The 1,230-nt window shown below is 37.2% G+C and overlaps 1 protein-coding gene across 1 annotated transcript in view; it reads right to left on the bottom strand.

Moving 5' to 3' along the window:
* The window catches only part of LOC101855008, a 74,564-nt gene that overhangs the window by 11,717 nt on the left and 61,617 nt on the right, over positions 1-1,230 (bottom strand). The window lies entirely within an intron of this gene.

The raw sequence follows: 1,230 nt of genomic DNA, 5'->3' as shown, positions 1-1,230 counted from the left end.
TATGTGTGCGTGTTTGTCACTCACAAACTCTCTCTCTTTCTCTGACACACACACACACACACACACACACACACACACATACACACACACACACACATATAAGTATTCGCCAATAGGTGGGATACCCTGGTGTGACAAATGAAGTCTAAAATAAATTTTACATAGAAACTATTTTTTCAAGCATGTTATAATATAGCCTCATGTTTGTTCCTATTTAGTAGAGGGTTTTACGGCGCTCGCAACTGCATAAAGTCATATGAGCGCCATGTTTGCTCTTAAAAGTTTAGAGACACAAAATTATAAAGAAACAACCCTACTTTCTCTTGCTCGGTTGATGTTATATTATTTTGAGACTCAAACAACTTTCAGATGACAGGAAATTAACATTCTCGTTAGTATTTAGTAATATTACTTTCTCTGTCATAATAGTTCTGAAAGGGAACAAGTGACAAAAAGGTTTAATTTTGTAAAGTTTCTTTGACAAAAATTGTAATTTCAAAATAAAATTCTGGTCTTATTATAGCCAAGGGGTGAATCAAAGACCACGAAACAATTATTTTCTCAGGTAGTCTGGTCACTGGACATGTAATGACTAAATTATAGGTTCCTTTATAACCATGATGACATACCGTTTTGCTGATAAATTATGTCAAATTTTAGTCCCAAGCCCACCACCCCCTCCTCAAATTGATGTGTTGATTTGTCATAATGCTTTTAATTAACGAGGCTCTCCTCGAAATAAGTATGTTATATAAATGAACACAAAGTAAACATACACTGGGAAAGCCTCTAAAATAAATACTTTTCAGTTAATGACAGGCTTTGTGAGGTTGCTATTTTCTCACGCAGGACATCTTAATTTAAACTTAAAATTGAAGTCCATCTCCGTCCTGATTGAAACATGCAAGTAGGCCCCAAGCCTTGGGAACTTCGAGAACACTCCACATTGCCGCATCGATGACACGAAACAAGTAACTCTCCTTGATATGTACAAATGTACCAACTGCGTCCTCTTTATACATGTAGCAAAATTTGGTCTTCATCAGCAGATACACAAAGGAGATGAAGGAAACGACTCCAAGTGATTGGTGCGCGGAAAGTCTTGAACCGTCAAACCTGATCAACAGTAGTCATTTCATTGCTTGGGACCGCCAATTCGCTCCAAGCACAAAAGAGCTTGTGAAAGTATCCACAGAATATTCTTCGAAAAGTACGGTTCTGTGAGGTGAA

The sequence above is a fragment of the Aplysia californica genome, unplaced genomic scaffold (assembly GCF_000002075.1).
Source record: "Aplysia californica isolate F4 #8 unplaced genomic scaffold, AplCal3.0 scaffold00091, whole genome shotgun sequence".
NCBI classification, from domain to species: Eukaryota; Metazoa; Mollusca; class Gastropoda; order Aplysiida; family Aplysiidae; genus Aplysia; species Aplysia californica.
Note: the sequence above shows the minus strand (reverse complement) of the source record. Positions and strands in the feature narration are given on the sequence as shown.